Genomic DNA, 19258 nt, shown 5'->3' with positions numbered 1-19258 from the left:
CCCACTCTGATGGAAACTAACTGGGTCCTGTGAGGATGATATTTATCTTTCCAGAGAGAAATGCCCTTAATTGCATCACTAACTACCCCTCACTGAGCCCCACCTCTCAGCACTGCCACACTGGAGATCCAGCTTCCAGCACCTGAACTTCTGGGGACATACTTAAACCATAACCAAACCATGTCATGGCAGGTTGTAGGGAGAGCATCTGTCTGGTGACTTTAACTCTCCTTCCTATGGCAGTACTGGATGGTTCATCACTGACCCCACCTGAATACCAGGATTGAACAGGGAGCAGTACATACTTTGGGATCAGAATGGCCACATGGAGGGATGGTGCATTACAAAGAGCTCACATGACAGATTTGCATTCCTTTCTGATTCTCACAGGTGTGACCTGATTAGGCCACTCTTAACTCAATTTCTCTACCAGTATGTGAGGGCTTGGGCTGAAGTGCATGATTCCTTCTGACTCCAACATTCCCCACTTCTATGGGACTTCTCCTGGTTCTGCAATCTTCCCAGTGAGGGCAGAATTAGGCAGGTAGGCAAGGGATATCCAGAGAATGAGGAATTGAAATGCCAATGTCTTCAGAGCTCTTCCTCCACCCTTATCAAGATAACTTGTCCCTGCTCCAACCTATTGCTAAGGTAACCTGTCCCAGGGATTGTCCCTCCCTACAAGGAGTTGTTAATTCCCCCCATCTTCCTGCCCAGAACACACCACCTTGGCCCCTCCAGCCTATCTGCTTCTTACCTTTTGGCCATCCCACCAGAGCATCTTCTGGGCCTAGGCAGTATGCTGGAAGGAGAGAGATAAGGGGAAGAGAGCAGGAGAACAAAAGAAGTCTAGGACATATAAAAAAAGCCAGAACACTCTCATTTCTTGGGATACCAGGACACCAGCTATGGCCCCCTTCTCCCTCCAGGGAGAAGTCTGTGTTGCCCCTTTTTAAATAAACCCTGCTTCATATGCTTGCTCAGCATGCCTCTCTAATGTTCAAACTTCAACATGTGAGGAAGCAGAACTCCTCACCAGTAACCTGCTGTATCACTAGTGACAAAAAGGAAACTCCTCCCTTTTAAACAGAAATGCATTTTGTAAATCCTCTCTGTGGAGTGACATGTTCCTGGGAAAATCCAGGAACAATCATGCAAATCGTTTCCTATTGTTTCCACAAGTTCAAGTTCACCTTGTTGAAATCCAAGGCTGCAATAGCTTCAGCTGCCTGTTTTGTGAAACTAACAAAAGCAATTGCAATGATGCCAGAATTTAAAATGCCGATGATGATAATCAGTATTTGGGTACACACTTGATTTACTCAGAGCCAACATTCTGCCTTAAGAAAATGACTTAAGGCCCCAGTCAGAAAACAACATGGGACAATTGTCCTCCTTCCTCTCCCTTCTTATTCAGGTATTTAATCTTCATAATTATGTTGTGATTCTGAGCATTCCTCTGTCTTATCAGGGAGGAAAAGGTCAGGATTGCAAAACACAGAAGCATTTTCATGAAGGTTGTTATGCCATTTTTCTCATTGAATTCTAGGGAAAAGCGAAACAAGTTTACACAGTGTGGCTTTTAGAATATTGGCACGATAATGATTATAATCCATTATTTCCAGAGTGCACTGGAAGTCCAGAAGTAGTCAGCACCCCACGGGTTGCATCTGTAGGCTGTTGAGTGTGAATTGCATTACACTGAAACCTCTGAGGAATGCTAATTTCTTTGGTTAAATTTCTAAAAAGACAGCTCGGACATTCCCTTGACAGGAAATTGCTAAATTCAGTCAACCAGGAAACAGTTATGTGTGTTTTAAATTGCAGAGGAAAGATGGATCATGATCTCTTTGTTATTCCTCGTGGTTCTGCACCAAGGACTGTCAAACAACAGGATTATAACAAACTTAAAGATCTTAATTGACTCTTATCTGCAGTTGTAGAACTGGGCAATGTCCCGCTCTACAAAACAGGGTGAGTTTTCTGATGCACAGTGCAGGGGAAGTTGGTTTGATAGGCAAGAGAGGGCTGAGGCAAGCAGAAACAGAACCGAAAGCAGATTGGTTCTTCCAGAGTTACTGTTCTTGTGGAGGTTAAGGCAGAGGGAATGTCCTGGTCAGGCCAGGCTGAGCTGGACTGTTTGGGAATTGGCCTGTTATTTGATTTGCTTTCTCCTTGTTTCTCAGAAGGTCAGATAAATAACTTAGTGTCAGCTTGGTATGGGGCCCTTTAACGCAAGTGACTTCATCTTCATGTGTTCTGTTGGGCCCATTGCAGGTGCTCAATTCAAACCAATGCCTCCTGTTGTACCATTCAGGACCCACAAGCTGTCCCCCTTGTAATTGATGCCTTTGCTTCATTTCATTTCTCATCAAGGTTTTGGGTGAAATCCTGCTCAGTAGAACAGCCAACTTAAAATTGTGACTAGCCATTGTGTCTTTGCGAGGGCTGAAGGGAGACCTCGCATACTTCCCTCAAAATACCTGAGCTTCTTAAAGGGAGGCAGTGAGCCAGGTGCAGTGGTGCATGCCTGTAATCCCAGTGGCTTGGGAGACTGAGACAGGAGAATCACAAGTTCAAAACCAGCTTCAGCAACTGTGACGCACTAAGCAACTCTCTAAGACCCTGTCTCTAAATAAAATACAAAAACGGGCTGGGGAAGTGGCTCAGTGGTTGAGTGAGTACCCCTGAGTTCAATCTTTAGTACCAAAAAAAAAAAAAAGTCAAAAGGGAAGCAGGGTGACCTCCAACACACAGAAGAGGCTGGAAGGCTGGAGAATGGTCTGACCAGATGGGTTTTAGTGTCCGGTGGCAAGTGGCACTTAGAAGAGGAGGGGGACTCTTGGGATCAGCCTTCAAATGTTAAATATGGGGCTGAATCTATCTTTTGTCCTCCCAGTAACCACGGTATTGCAAAGATCTCTCTGGGTGAAGGGGGAGATTTTGCTGATCAGAGCTCTATCTCCTTCTAGATGGGTAGTGGTAGTGCCTGGCAGTGTGCTTGTCCTTGCTGAAATATACTGCACTAAATAGAGTTCAGGAGGTGAATTTTGTATTAGGGCTCTTTTACCACATAATAAAAAGATTTTTTTCCTCTGTAATTTTTTTTTTCCAAAAAAACCAAAATAATGAAATGGCAAATGAAAGGTGAGTTAGAGTAAACGTATTTGAAATGTAGAGGAGAAGTTCTTATGTACTTAGGCTTACAACCTACTAGTCATATGGGAAGTCTGAGTTTAGGAATCTTTTTAAAAAATTGAAGACAGATTTCTGATGTTACGCTGATTTTATTATAAAGACTAATATGTGTATACATGCAAATATATCTATCTCTGCCTATCCCTATCTCTCTATCTGCCCAGTTTGTTTTTTCTACTTCTTACCATGAAGAAGCAGATACAGATCATGGAGTTGGATGGAATAACCAGAGGTTAAAATTCTGATGTGACCATGAACTCTAGGGATGAATTAAGACTTCTAGTGTTTAAGCGGCTGGTTATGCTGGTCAAGCCTGTGAGGTAACAGACACGTTCAAGAAGGCCAAGGGTACCCTGTGCGGTGGGGCACATGCCTGTAATCCCAGTGGCTTGGGAGGCTGAGTCAGGAGGATCATGAGTTCAAAGCCAATCTCAGCAAAAAATGAGGTGCTAAGCAACTCATTGAGACCCTGTCTCTAAATAAAATATGAAAAGGGCTGGGGATGTGGCTCAGTGGTTGAGTGCCCTGAGTTTAATCCCTGGTATCCCCCCACCACCCCAAAAAAGGTGGCAGAGGGTTGTGTCTAGATTGGGACATTTTGTTTTAATACACTGGTGTTTATAGTTATTGCTGTAGTATCTTTTGTTTGCTGAGAGGCAAAGCAGACATGTGTTTGGTAATATTAAAAAGTTATCTCTCACATTTGTCTTGATTGGTGGACACATTTTAGTTCTGGGCAAATCGACTATGAAATACTGAGGAAAGTACCTCACAGAGTGATGTTTTGTTTCAATGCCCCGTCAGTTGCCACCACCCAGAGTCGATGTTGAGCCTGGTGGTCTTTTATTTTTTAAGATTGGAGCAGGGATCTGTTTTGTCTGCTGAGTATACTCTCATTTGGAAAATACCCTTCTCTGGGGAGTACCTCTCTCAAGTTTACTGGGGTCGCCATGGGATCAGGGAGGGAGTCAGTGTCCTCAGGCAGTAGTGGATGGGCAATGGTCAGTAATGGAGACAGTCTGTGGTGTGGTGTGTCTGGGGCCTTGGTTCCCTCCTGTGAAGATAGAGAAGGGAGCCCCATGCCTGAGAGAACCAAGACAACAAATGGAGTGGAAGAAAGTGTACCCATGTCCCATGGGTCCTTTTTGCCAGCCAAGCTGTATTTTAATTGGTTCTTTTCTGACACTTGGAACTCAGCATGCTGACTGGTACCAAGGTGAAACCTCTTTGGACAGGTAAGCGAACTTGGGAATTGTTCTCCATAGAACATGGACACAGCCCTAGTCTTCTGCTGTTTGGCTGGCTGTCCAAATCCCTGAGGTGGTTCCCTCCTGCTGGGGAAGATTCCTTTCAGTCTTGGGGAGAAGAAGGGCGGTGGTAGGCCTTCAGTCTGCTGGTTTGGTTTCTAAGGATGAAGCAAGAATTAGATTTTGTGAAATTAAGTCCCCCAATAGGCAGCAAAGTAGCTTAAAACTGATAAAATCATGCAGGGTCTGTTAAACATGAACATCATTTTTTTAGTCAAAATTTAAGCATATTCTATTATAGCAGCAGAAAATGGACCAAGATAACATACTAAAATGAAGCACGGGATGATTTGCTGTAGAACCTGCCAGCAGCATAATCTGTCCTGGATAGTGGCCGATAACCACGACTAGGTCTCTTTTCCTTGATCACCCCAGAATATTGAAAATGTTCCAATTTTTGAACAGCTCAAAGGCACCGGACTCCTCTGTATTTCACAGCCTGTGTTGCTTTAAGATGAACGAACAGTTTTACAATAAGAATAGCTTTTTTCATCCCAGAAAGCAAAGACCTCTTTCCTTTTAAAAAAAAAAAAGAAATTTTTTTTTTGTAAAAAGGAAGGGATGCGCTGTAACATCTATTATGTGCCTAGATGGGCAGAGCCTGGACAGATGCCAGGCAAGATCCTTCACAGAAGTGGGACCTATCAGCAGGTGACCATGGTGGCCTTGCTCCTCAGAGAGCCCTGCCCAGAGCCCTCTCCTGTGAACACGTGCACCCTCTCAAGACTGTTCAGGGCCTTGCAGAAGGACAATGCTCTGTTTGTTTTGATTTTTGACAACACACTATTTAACTGGAACAGGTTGGAAAATAGGTTAAAAAAGGCGAAATGGAAGAACATTTAGCAACAGCCCCTGGGAACCACAGTCAGTACCAACCATCCAGTCAGCCGGCTCTCCTCCAGAGGGCTGGCAGGCTGGCAGCCTGAATCTGTGACAGGATCTGCGTCCTGTGGCCATCATGGGCCTAGCACTGTCCTGGGATGGTCATAAACTGCAGTTTCACTGGTCTTCGGATTTTATGATTTGGAACCCTGATCATTCAAGTTAAGCCTTCATGTATTTAAGCGGTGAGACCTTTGGGAGGGGATTCAGAGCCCGGGGGGAATGGATTAATCCATTCATGGATTAGTGGATTAGAGGATTACTGGGCTATTGCAGGAGCTGCTTTGTTATACTGGGGAGCTCTCCGTGGCTTGCTTTCTCTGCCAAGTGCCACCCTGTGCTGCCTCTGGACTCTACGGAGAGTTCCTGTTGGCAAGAAGTCCCTCACTGATGTGACCCCTCAGTGTCAGACTTCCCAGGCTTCAAAAGTGCAAGAAAGTCATTCCCTTTCTCTCCGTATCATGCACTCTCAGGTGTTCTGCCAGAGCAACAGAAAAATGTAGCAAGAAACATACAAAAATAAAGCACGAGGAGCGCTAGTTGGTGGGAGAAGACCGCCAGCAGCCTCACCCGTGCTGAGTGGCGACTGGTAACCCAGCTGAGGCCTCCTTTCTTTGGGATTTGCAAGAGACCCAAGAGAGTGGGTTCTCTGCTCTGTGATCTTTGGAAATCTCTTTGTCCCTCTGCCCTGGGAGGAAAGGACACAGCCATGAAGCAACAGCTGCCTACTCAATATCCATCCTCTCTTCTTTCTTTGATTTGTTGGGGAGATGATACACCCAGCCAGAACACTCTGTTCCCCAGCTCCTCATTGACTCTGGTGGCCAGGAGAGAGTAGGGAGGTGTAGGTGGAGGGTTGAGATCTTCACTTCAAGGCAGCTGACTTTCTCCCCTGGAGTGTGCCACCTTTGCTGCTTGCCTTTCTGCTTACCTGGGTTATGAGGTGGCGCCTGAAATTCTGGTAGTCCCCTCCTGTGATTGTAAGTCCACCTTAAAAGCTAAGGACCAAGCCGAGCAGAAATAGAGATGGAGCCTTTGCTGGAGGTGGCACTGAGGACCTGCAGCTATCTGCCGGCTGCCTTGGTTTTTACATGAAGGAGTAAGCTCCTCTCTGTTGAGTCCTTTTGCCCTGGTCATTTTTTCTTGAAGGCAAGCCGAGGTCCTTTGTTTGATTGCACATCAGTGGTGGTCAAGACAGACAGGGAGGAATTGAGGAATAGCACTGGAGGACCATCTTCATAATTCCTAAGAGACTTGCCTTGTTGAATGTCAGACCTCTCTAAAGCAATGGCCTGGCTTCTTACTCCAGCTGTTGCTGAGTTGCTGGGATTCCTCACTTCTCAGAGGATTCTCTCTTTCCTCCTTTTTTTTTAAAAAAAATCTGATCCTCACAAATGAAAATGGATATCACATGCTGCTATGATGTGGCTATGGTTTGTTCCCAAGGGCCCATGCAGTGGAAGGTTGCTTCTCAGGGTGGAAGAACCCTTCAGCGGACCACAGGGTGGTCCTTAGGTCCTGGGGCACTGCTCTCAGAAGTGATTAAATTAGTTCTTATAGGAACCCTGGATATTTCTTGAGAGAGGCTTGTTCCAAAGAATGCACTTAGTTTCTCCTCCTCACTCTGGCTTTCTGTCTAGTCTTGTTTCTCCCTAGTGCACATCACATTACTATGATGTCATCTGTGAGGTCCTCATTAGAGCCAAGTTGAACTTGGCATCAAGTTGATCTTGAACCTCCAGAACTGTGAACTAAATAAACCTCTTTTCTTTGTAAGTTGACCAGCTCAGATATTTAATTATAGTAACAGAAAAGAGATTAAGGCACATACAAATACATTTTCCATAGATAGCTATCAAAGCCCCATATGGTCTCTTACATAATTTTGCATCATTAATCAGAATGCTTCTGTTCAAGCTGGAACATCTGTATTTGGATTAATTTTTAAATTCTTGATTTCCCCCCCGGGACAGCAATTAGACAATTGACTACTTGACTTACTTCTCAATGACCAGGATGGATCTGCCAAAAGGTCTTTCCAAGAAAAGAATGTATACAACTCTATAAAATCCAATTTTCACTCCAATTCCCCTGGAGCAAGTGTTGGATTTAAAAATAACGGTTTCATTTCCTTCTCGCTGGCTGGGCTTCAGAAATAATGAAATGCAATCTCAGAACACCTCTCCACACAAATCTCTGTGGTAGCAAGGAGATCCTAAGATGTTTTTATCAGAAAACAATGGACACTGGGAATAACTGTGTATATTGATCAAATAATACTAACAAAATGATAAAACATCATTTAGGTTTTTTTTTGTGGTGAGTACAGTTATATTCCATTAAATGAGAAAGGAAAAATCCTTTGTATATGTAGGTGGGACTTTCCTATAACTCAAAACCCCTCAATTGAACATTCCTCTCCTATGAGAGTTTTATTCATTGAACTCTTTTTATCTCTTTCCCTACAAATTATAATTTCTTCATAAAAAAGGAATATTTTCACACTGATTCCAGGCAAAGTCCAAGAAGATAGAGGAGGAGCTGCAAGGATTAATTTAGCACTAACCATAGGAAGAGGGCATGTTACTTTTTACCCTACTCACTGAACTTGGTTAACACTGAAAGTTACATCATGTTAGTACAGTAAACATCAGAACTCTTATTAGGAAGTGGGGGTAAGAAAAAAACTGTGCATTATTCTAATTTGCATTCAGTACAAAAGTTGGCATTAGCCGACTTCCATGTCTTTCCATTTTCAAACCCAAGGTGCTCTTAAAATTTAATTTAAAAATAATTACAATTTTCAGCTGTCTCTAAAGCAAGGAACTTAGCTCAAATTCATTCAAGACTGCTAAGGAGAGGGAAGGAAACCAGTGTTCATTTGGTTTCTTTCTCCTTAGCAACACCACTTCATTACCACAACGTCTGCAAAGGAGACACATTTAACACTCTGACACATTGGAGAAAACCCCAGTTCAATTAGAGACTGAGCAAGTTCAAATAGCTAAACTAAAATGAGGGCTTCAGGCTCCTTAGCTTTTTCCCACACTGTGTGATGCTCCGGTGTTTTCTATCAGGCAGGGATCCTGAGTGCACAAAACCAGATGAATTCCCCAGATGATGCCGAGTCCTCTGGGCTGATACAAGTGCATGGTCTAAGAGACTGGAGGCAAAAGCAGAGCATGCTCAAGTCTTCCCTCAGCATGTCTTCTAGGTGGAGCATGGACTTCCGGAACACTGTGTCTTCCCTCCATCAGCAAGAGACAGGGCTGGTAATGCCTTACAGGCCACCAAATTGGGGAATTGTGGACCCTGGGCTGCCAAGTCCAAAGAAGGGAGACCCTCTTGGGTCTTAAGTTCTAAACTGAGTTCCCATCACATACATGTGTGTGCACGTGCACACACCCACTGAAAGAAATTTATTGCATGGAATTGGCTTGTTTTATGAAGGCTCAAACCCCAAGATCTGTAGGGGCGTCCCCAAGTGAGCAACCCAACAGCCTGGGCTATAGTTCTAGTAGGAGTCAAAGGCCTGAGACCCAGGGGTGCCTCTGGTCTCATTTTAGCTCGAATGCCAGCAGTCTTGAGACCCTGGGAGAGCTGATTTTTCTGCTCAAGTCTGAAGACAGGAGAAGGCCAGTGTTCTAGTCTGCAAGCAGCTGGTAGGAGGAATTGGCCTTCCTTTGCTATTCATATCTTCTGCTGGTTGGTTGGAGCCTACCTGCTTTAGGAAAAGCAATCTGCTTCACTATCAATTGCTTCCAATGTTAAACAAGTCCATAAACACCCTCCCTGAAACATCTAGAATAATGTTTGACTACATTAGGTCAAACTAGGCACCCGGGGTCCCAGAATTCACACATAAATTTATGCACACTGTGTTTCAGTTTACAGTGGGGCAGGAAAACACCGGACAGGGCCAGGAAGGTTACTCCATATGCTTCTCTTTGCAAGGTACCAGTGGTGGGTTTTCATTCCTTTTCTAATGAAGGCACTGAACTGTGAGGGTGAAATGAGGTTATGTATAAAAGTGATCTGCTAAACTATGAAGCCCCTTAAAATTACATTACTGCAGTCAGAGGGACAGTCCTATGGCAGTGTGCACTTTTCAGAGAATGGATAATTAGAAATTTGAATTCCAGGTGTGGTGGCAACCTCACTGAGGCTGCTGAGTGAGACCCTCATCTCCGAGAGGACATATGCTTGCCTTCAGGGTGTCCCCTCAGAGAGGGGAAAGGTGATGCTTGCCTGCAGGGTGTCCCCTCAGAAAGCGGAAGGGTGAAGAGCCCAGAGGAGCAATTAATTGGTTTTCGTCCATCAAGCCTTCTGTCCTGAGTGCAGAGAAAGCTCATGGAGAAGCCAAGACTAGGCAGAGCAATTGCTTTACACTGTCTCATAGGAAACTTCTTGTATTCTAGACCATTCTGAGAGATGGAGAAAATAAAAATTCTGTTCACATGTGGCAGCAGCATTGGATTGTGGAAATGAGAAGCCTGGCTAGCAGGACTCTGTTGGCCGTGGAATCTTTCTTACAATTCTTTCATGCATCAAATGAGCTGAAATTAAATGTGAAATTAATTGCTTTTTGGCTGTTGTCAGGATGGATATATTTTGATACATACTAATTTGTTTTCAGCAGACATATTCTCCCTTTGAAGGGAGGGATTTATTAATGCTTCTTATATGTAGTAAAAATCATCTGGGCTATTGAAGTATATGTCAAGTTCAGAGGGAGATATTATTTACTAGATATAAATAAGAGATTCTATCTAGGAAGTTCTCTTAAATGCTTTTATTCTAACATTCAACTTGGTTTTATATTTCAAGGGCCAGAAATGACTGGCAGACTTTAATCCTTGTCTATTTGTGATCTAGAGTGAGTCCAAGTTTCAGGGGCCTCATGTTTTGCCAGGTGCAGACTAGGTTTTGGTGGTGGTGTGGGGGTCGGGCACAGGAGGCGAATCTGATGCTTGAAACCGTCTGGTGGATCAGGCAAGCGCTGGCTGGGAGCAGCATCTCCTGGTCCTGGACCCAGGTCTCCTTCAGTTCAGCATCTGCCTCTTTGCTCTTCCCACATCAGTGATGCCCGTACCTCCTGGAGGCCAAGCGGACCATTTCGGGAATGTTCTTGTTTAGCGTAGCAGTAGTCCACCCTCTCCTCTGTTTCCTCATCTGTGTCGTACCAGGAATAAGTTACGCCCTTCCACACAGGTATTGGTGGCATCCAGGTGTGCTTTCAGCGCAGACTCCTAGAGGAAGGGTCAGGTCTCCTGGGGAAAGAACCTGGAGCAGGGAAGGTTGGAGTCTCTGAACAGCTTATGACAGAAAGTAAGAAGGTGCTCCAACAGTGACGGACACTCGACCAAGACAGACAGGGGCGGGCTTGACAGAGTCCCTGCTGGCCAAACCTGGACCAATTCCAGCTCAACATAAGTAAGGGTCCACGGGTAAAAGTGAATGTAGTTTTTCAAGTAGTGACAGGTTCCCTCCCTAGATTGGCTGGTTCTCCGTCTCCCTCAGCAACCCGGGGATAGCCTGCACTCCCACCTTATGACCACAGAGGCCATGGTCAAGATTTTGAATTTTGCCAATAAGATGGTGAGAAGTAATATCTCAATGTGGTTTTGATTTTCAGTTCTCTTATTACCTTACTACACTTGTACTTCGAACACCTTTGCATATATCCAAGGGCCCTTATTACATAGTTTTAATTAATTGTTTGTTCCAGACCATTTCCCATTTTTTCTTTAGATTGTGTGGCCTTTATTCTCTTAGTTTTAAAATGCCCTTATTTATATATTAGACATTGATCTGTCATATATGGTACAAATACTTTACTCCAATTTGCAATTTTTTGTTTACCTTTCCTTATGGATTTTATTGATGGGGTGGATATTTTTACCAAATAAAAGTGGTTAAAACTTTTTATAGGGCTGGGGTGGTAGCTCAGGGTTTGAGGCACTGGTTTCGATTCTCAGCACTACATATAAATAAATGAATAAAATAAAGGTCTATCAATAACTAAAAAAAAAGACATTTTATATACTCAAGTTATCAATCTTTTTTTTTTTCTTGTACCAGGGATTGAATCCAAGGTCACTTAACCATTGAGCCACATCCCAAGCACTTTTCTGTATTTTATTTAGAGACAGACCTTCACTAAGCTGTTTAAGCCCTAGATTAGTTGCTAAGGCTGGCTTTGAACTCTCGATCCTCCTGCCTCAGCCTCCTGAGCTGCTGGGATTACAGGTGTGTGCCACTGCACCTGGCTTTAATATTTTTTTTAAATTAGGATTTCTGTTATAATTAGAAAGCCCTTGCCTACTCTCGGGTCATACAGGACTCCATCTTTGGATCTGTGTGGGTTAATTGGTCACACCTGGATCACTGAGCTGTTTGGGATTTTTCTCCCTGTTACCTTTCATTGCTTTGGCCCGTGCCTCTTCCGTTTTGCTCTCCAAAGTGCTGCCTGTGTTGTTGGCCTCCTGTGTTTCCCCTCTATGCTCTTGTGTGAATTTAGTCCCACTGCGCTGAGGGTGGGGCACAGCCTCTCCACAGAGCTTGGAGTCGTGCCCTTCCCTGTTTAGGGTCTGGACCAGCATGGTCCTTCCTGTCTGGCAGAACTATGATGTTCTCACATGTGTATTCTTAAATTTTCTAGTAGCATGTTAAAAATTAAAAGAAACAGGCACAACCAATTTTAATATATTTTAAGGCAGTATATCCCCAAAATGATCAGTTTAATTTGTAATTATCATACGACTTTTGTGAAATCATTTAACATTCTCTTCTCATGTTCAGACTTTAGCCTCTGGAGTGTCACCCTCACAGCACGTCTCTAGCCACAGTCAAGTGTGCAGGAGCCAGCCTTTGCCATAGGGGTTGGCAAAGACCCGGGTACACCTGCTTGTCCCCCTGGGGAGCAGTAATGGATCAGGGCAGTGCATCTGCCTGGAGAAGTTGGGAGACCTGGCCCAGGAGGAGGGTTTTACATGATGGTTGAGCAGTTCTGTGAATTTACAGAAATTCCTGGAAGAGACCCCAGAGGGCACGGTTCCCCAAACAGGAAGCAAAGACTCTAAGTGTGGTTCTCCTCTTTCTGTCCCTTGTAAATGTTTTTACAAGTCTAGCCATGCTGGGAGCAGCCTGCACAGCTGGAATATATGACAGTTGGATTCTGTGAGCAGAGCCACGGAACCTGCAAGATTCCAAAAACCTTAATGAGTATGTTACCTCCATGCCTTCAGGGAGTCATGGCTGCTGGAAAGGAATCCTAATATTGGGAAAAGGTAGAGTCATATTTACAACAATTCTGAAGTTTTTAAGGAGATGACTGGGTACATTGTACGTGTGGGTGAATTTTAGAATATGTACCCTTTAAACATGTGAGCAGTCATTCTGAAAAGAACTAAGGAGGCTCCATGCAATGGTTAATTTGAATTTGTCAACTTGATTGGATTAAGAGATACAAAGGATTAAGAGGCTTCTGGGTGTGTCAGGGTGTGCCAAGGAATGATTGGCATGTGGGATAGCCAACCTGAAATGGAGACCCTCACTAAGTGTGGGCAGCACCAACCAATAGGATGGTGGCTTGGATAGAATAAAAGTTGGAAGAACAAGGAAGCAGCAGCAGATGCAAGCTCAATTCTTCTTGAATAGGTACTTGGTTTCTGCTGTGATCTTCTGAGGATATTGGATTCTTGCTTCTTCACTCTTCCAAATTGGATTCTGCAGAAGCCTTTGGTCTCAGACTAGGGTAGCACCATTGATCCCTCTTGTTCTGGGGATTCAGCCTCTGGACTGCTCAGTTACTGGTTCTTCCAGCTCTCCAGCCTGCAGGCAGCCATTAGGGACTATCCAGCTTCTGGTCTCAAAAGCCAACCTAATAAATCCCCTTTTATAATTATATTTCCTGTTGATTCTGTTACTCTAGACAGCCCTGACTAATATACTCCAGAATGAAGATTTATATTTGCTGGCATTGAATGATATCCGTCCATGACCCTTTAGTTCATGCTTGGAGATGGGCCATGGATCATGAACTGCTGTGAGATCAGGTGTAATGAGTCCAAGGGCAGAAGAAGCATCACAATGATCTATGGACAAAAATTTCCAAAAGATGTTCTTAGGTTCACAGAGCATTCTTCATTTTATATCCCCAGCATCTGGGATGTAATAAAAGTTAAGAATCCTGAAAAAAACTTCACTACAGCATACCTACCAAAATGTTTGCTTGTAGTTTCAGGCTGGCTGAGGCTAAGTGCCCATGACTCCTGCCTGGTAGCCCAGGGAGTGCTGGTCCAACCATGTACTTAAAAAAAAAGGGTAGTGTTTTTTCCCTTCACTCTCCTGGGTTAAAAATTAGAAACAGAGATAGACAGCAAAATTTTATGGTCACAAAGAGACAGCTTCCTTTTGTAGCATTTAAGGAAGTAGAAAGATCAGAATCCTGAAGCTTCTGGAAGTCATGCTAAGAGCCCCTGGGCCCAACACTCGGAGGAGGAGGCTTTAAGAGAGTAATAAATACTCGTCCTCAAGGAGGAAAACAGAATATGGCAACAAAGGGGTTCTGGTGTAATGGAAATTACACTTAGAGAACAGACAACAAGATCATTTTTAGGTACCAGGGAGTATCTGTTAGGCTGCATAAATGGATGGGGCTATGATGTTCTTCCCTCTGACTTTCCATAAATTCATAATCAGTCATCATAAATTCATTTTGCTAAAGGGCCCTGGTTTGTGCTGGCTGGCCTAGTTCCTTCCTTCCTTTGTAGAGAAGTCGGCTGCAGGCAGCAAGGCAGGTTTCTGAGGCTCTGTCTCAAAAAGGATGCTCAGACTTTGGCCTAAAATGTTGTGGGAATAAAAGTCTGCTGCTGAGCGTGCGGATACTGCTGCTGCCCACAGCACCAGGGCAGACAGCATCTCCTGCTCACCAGGGCTGCCCGCAGAGGCACCTCCTTCCGGGTTTTGACAGCTGGGATCCCAGACAGCAGCTCTCCGGGTCAGGGTCACTTTTGCTGAGTTCAGAGTGAAAGTATTTTCTATTTGCTCCTGTAACTTTATATAAAAATAAAACCAGCATTTGTATTTGGGATCCTGAATGAAGTTCAGAGGCAACACAAACATAGCTGAGGTTTGTGGCTTTGCCGTTTGTTGAGAGCCACAGCAGAAGAGGCCCCAGCACACTTCCAGCTGCCAGCTGATTGGCTCCTCTGTGGTGATGCTCATTGGGCTGTTTCCCCGCCCTTTCAGACCAGGGAACTGCTCATTGAGGGACTCTTTTGGCTCCGCCCACGTGACCCAGCCAATCGGCCTCAAGAGCAGGAGGAGTGGGGGGTGGGTGGGTTGAGAGGCTTGTGGGAAGCCGGTGGTGGCAGTTGGGCTCTGAGGGAATTCCTGAAGAGCTCGTGTGGTGTAGTGTGTGTGTTCTAAAAATAAAGTTAGTTTCTGCTTGATAAGTGGCTCGTGAATTGTGCCCAGCCAGACTGTGGCAGCCGTTCTAACATCAGCCTTTAACGGCCTTTCTGTAGTGGGGACATGGGACATGTGTGCCTTCTTAAAGTGCATGATCTTAAAGCTCATGTGGAGGTATGTGTTTGGTCATATGAGCAATCAGCCAGAAGAAATGAAGGGAGACCTTCTGTCTGGCTCCACCATTGACTCCCTGGGAGACCTGGAATGGGTCTTTAGATCTCCTGCACAGAGGCTGCGAGGTGAAGGACAGGTTTTCAACAGTGACTAGCCCAGTAAACATTCGTGGAACTGGGAGCTTCCTATAATGTCTCTCTCTTCCACCATTTGAACCATTAGGTCTGAAAAGCCTCAATCTAGACGTCAGGTAAGACAATACCCTGGGACCATGTTTTTTAGATTCTCCTGGGATGGACAGATCCAGGACTGGGGTTGGGCTCCCAGCCTCCCTGTTCCCAGCCTTGTGTTTCTCTCCAGAGGGGCTGCACTTGACAGGCGGAGCGACCATCAGCCAAGGCAGAAAGAAACCAGTCAGGCTTGGGTTCAAGAGCATTGGCATATTAGCAGAGCTGTTCTGGGGACGGGGGGGCTGCCACCAAGAATCAGACTGGTAAAGAGACAAGGCCACAGGCCCAGCTTGGGAATAAAGAGTGAAAGGGAAAAAAGCCAAAAGCCGACTTGTCTACCCTTTGAGTGTCACCTCAAAATTTATTGGAGACCGAAGTGCCTTGCACACTGGGGGCTCTGGATAAGATTTGCCAGCAGCACCATCACTAGTTTAGGTGTTTGGAGCAGCAGCTCTGTTAGTTTGTGTGCAGGTGAGTTGGCTTCTGCAAGGTACGGTGGGACGGTGGAGGTGTGCCTGGGGCCTCAGTGTACCTCACTGCCCTTCTCTGCTGTGTTATGGACCTGCGGTTCAGCATCGAGGTGGCACAGGTGCCACGTCAGTGCTGCGCTCCTGCCAGGGAGATCTCAGTGGTATTAGGAGAACAGATAGCAGCTATCTAATTAATTGTGGCCTTTTTTCTTTTCTGCCTGAGTCCTCCTTTCCTTTCCTTCTTGCTCAGAAAAAAAAAAATCATTTTTAGATAAATGATTGCCAGCAAGAGCAGGAGCCCTGCAAAAGACCTCCTCAGTCAGGACTCTCAGTCTGTCTGTGCTGTGCTCGTGGTTTTCATGAGGATGTATTTTATATGTGGTGCTCCAAGTGGTAGACTAGGTATTGAAGTGTGTCACTTAATGCAGTGATTATTACACAACCTTACCCTGGCAATTTCTACAGATTAATTGGAGACTCACATGTGCACAGTCCCTTAGAAGAAGAGTCGGGGTAGGAAGCCCAGACTGCCTGTTCACACTTGGGGCTCACAGCTTCCCTATCCTCCCTCACTCACCTGCTTCCTGTGGTCTCCCAAGTTCACAAGACAAAAGCTGCAGCAAAACCTTGCTGAGCTGATTTCTCAGTGCTGCCTGGCAGTGGCAGCAGACCCCGATGCTACCTGACCTCTCCATCATTGACTCACCCTGAGCACATCCTGCACCCTGGCCTCTCTCTGTGCTGTGCTCCATCCAGTCCATCCGGGGAATAAAACTGTGGCTGTGCTATCGTCCCAGGTGTACTCCTGAACTTTCTTCTCAGTTTTCTTTCCCAGGACTGACCCTTGCAGACCTCCAGGCCAGAGCCGGGCCTCAGTAGCCATCAGCTGTTTGTCCTTGGGGAGTTGTGGAAGTCTGCTGGACACCTGCCCTCCTTTCAGAGTTTTGTCTGCCTTCCTCTGCATTGCTCAGGACCCCAGAAATGAACCTCTCCTCTGTTTCCTGATGGCTTCTTCTTAAGGGGGTTCTTTTCTTACGCAACCACTAGTGTTACTTCAGAGTTGAGACTTCTGTGTCCACTAATTAGGGAGTGTGTCACCCACAAACATACAACAATGTGTGTCTGTCTTTCATGTTTACATTTCAGAGGTGTCTATGGTGGATTCTTAGAATCTTGCATGGTCTTGGGTAAATTGCTTACTCTTTCTAATCCTCTCCTGATATAAAATGTCAGGGGAAACAAAAACTCCTCCCACATGGGAATCTTGCAAAAATAAAATAATGTATATAAATAAAATACTAACAGAATCTCATGCATTTTAAGTCATCAGAAACCAATACCCACTGTCACCATTCATACTGTACTATAGAATCCTGCCTTTATCTCTTATAATCAACAGCTTTCCCCTTCCCAACCTCTATCCATCACAAATGCATAACAGAGAGGAAACCTATGCTGACCCTTATTCAAAAAAATGGGGAGTTGCTAATCTGCCTTCCACCTCTCAGCATGGCCCATGGTGTTCCAATCAGTTGGACTCAGACACCGCAGAAGGTGGGAACATGTGTGTAAACTTTCCACCTGTTGTCAGGATCATTCCTGATAGAAAATGCAATTTCACTTTCTTCCATTGTGTGGGTTTCCATGAGTGGGAGATGAGTGTTTTCAAAATTCCATCATCTTAATTGGCTTAGGAAGAGTATTTTTAAAATGAATAAATAAATCTTCAAAGCTTCTAGAGTAGTGCACAGCTTAGATTAAAAATTGAAGAAAGTGGGTTGGGGGGAGATGTTGAAAATAGAATGTGGTGACTTAAGTCAAACTTGCTTTGATTTGTAGTTTTTTTTTAACAAAGCTCACTCTTTTTTTTTAGCTTATTATTTCACACATGTGAATGCCATGTTTCAAATCTCTAACTAGATGTTATGGTCTGAAACATCTTAGAAAAGGAAATAAACTTAATTTTTTTGTTTAAACATCTTAGAAAAGGAAATAAACTTATTTTTTGTTTTGATCATTAAGAGGTGATTCTTTTTTTTGTTTTTTTTTATTGGTTTTTCACAACATTACAAAGCTCTTGACACATCATATTTTATACATTAGAATCAAGTGGGTTATGAACTCCCATTTTTACCCCAAATACAGATTGCAGAATCACATCGGTTACACATCCACATTTTTACATACGGCCATATTAGTGACTGTTGTATTCTGCTACCTTTCCTATCCTCTACTATCCCCCCTCCCCTCCCCTCCCATCTTCTCTCTCTCCCCATCTACTGTAATTCATTTCTCTCCTTGTTTATTTTCCCATTCCCCTCACAACCTCTTATATGTAATTTTGTATAACAATGAGGGTCTCCCTTCATTTCCATGCAATTTCCCTTTTTTCTCCCTTTCCCTCCCACCTCATGTCTCTGTTTAATGTTAATCTTTTCTTCCTGCTCTTCCTCCATGCTCTGTTCTTAGTTGCTCTCATTATATCAAAGAAGACATTTGGTATTTGTTTTTTAGGGATTGGCTAGCTTCACTAAGCATAATCTGCTCTAGTGCCATCCATTTCCCTGCAAATTCCATGATTTTGTCATTTTTTAGTGCTGCGTAATATTCCATGGTGTATAAATGCCACATTTTTTTTATCCATTCATCTATTGAAGGGCATCTGGGTTGATTCCACAGTCTAGCAATTGTGAATTGTGCTGCTATGAACATCAATGTGGCAGTATCCCTGTAGTGCGCTCTTTTAAGGTCTTCAGGGAATAGTCCGAGAAGGGCAATAGCTGGGTCAAATGGTGGTTCCATTCCCAGCTTTCCCAGGAATCTCCATACTGCTTTCCAAATTGGCTGCACCCGTTTGCAGTCCCACCAGCAATGTACAAAAGTACCATTTTCCCCACATCCTCGCCAGCACTCGTTGTTGTTTGACTTCGTCATGGCTGCCAATCTTACTGGGGTGAGGTGGTATCTTAGGGTGGTTTTGATTTGCATTTCCTTGACTGCTAGAGATGGTGAGCATTTTTTCATGTACTTGTTGATTGATTGTATGTCCTCCTCTGTGAAGTGTTTGTTCATGTCCTTGGCCCATTTGTTGATTGGGTTGTTTGTTTTCTTATTGTCTAATTTTTTGAGTTCTTTGTATACTCTGGATATTAGGGCTCTATCTGAAGTGTGAGGAGTAAAAATTTGTTCCCATGATGTGGGCTCCCTATTTACCTCTCTTATTGTTTCTCTTGCTGAGAAAAAACTTTTCAGTTTAAGAAAGTCCCATTTGTTGATTCTTGTTATTAACTCTTGTGCTATGGGTGTCCTGTTAAGGAATTTTGAGCCCGTCCCCACTATCTGCAGATCGGAGCCAACTTTTTCTTCTATCAGACGGAGAGTCTCTAATTTGATATCTAGCTCCTTTATCCACTTTGAGTTGACTTTTGTGCATGGCGAGAGTAGGGGATTCAGTTTCATTTTGTTGCATATGGATTTCCAGTTTTCCCAACACCATTTGTTGAAGATGCTATCCTTTCTCCATTGCATGTTTTTAGCTCCTTTATCAAATATAAGATAGTTGTAGCTTTGTGGATTAGTCTCT

Source organism: Spermophilus citellus (genome assembly GCF_964194105.1).
Source record: "Spermophilus citellus genome assembly, chromosome: 6".
Lineage (NCBI taxonomy): Eukaryota > Metazoa > Chordata > Mammalia > Rodentia > Sciuridae > Spermophilus > Spermophilus citellus.
This window is presented reverse-complemented; position numbering follows the sequence as displayed.